This window comes from Haliaeetus leucocephalus, unplaced genomic scaffold (assembly GCF_000737465.1).
Source record: "Haliaeetus leucocephalus isolate CR32 unplaced genomic scaffold, Haliaeetus_leucocephalus-4.0 Scaffold577, whole genome shotgun sequence".
NCBI classification, from domain to species: Eukaryota; Metazoa; Chordata; class Aves; order Accipitriformes; family Accipitridae; genus Haliaeetus; species Haliaeetus leucocephalus.
The window spans coordinates 866,021-866,248 of NW_010973013.1; positions in this window are offsets into that span (position 1 = coordinate 866,021).

The window sequence follows — 228 nt, forward strand, 5'->3', positions numbered from 1 at the left end:
GCGGCGGGGGCGAGCCCGGCGGGGAGCGAGGGGGACTGGGACGAGGTGAGGCCTGCTCTGCCCGCGGAAGCCCCGGGCTCTCCTGCTCCCTCCACCGCCGCCGCCGGGGAGGCCCGGGCTTTCTTCCGCGGGGGCGGGGAGGCTCCGCCGGTGTCCGAGTCGGAGGAGGAGGAAGCGGAGGCCAGAGTTTCCTCGCCGAGAGCGGCCGTGGTGGGAAGCCGGGGGGGC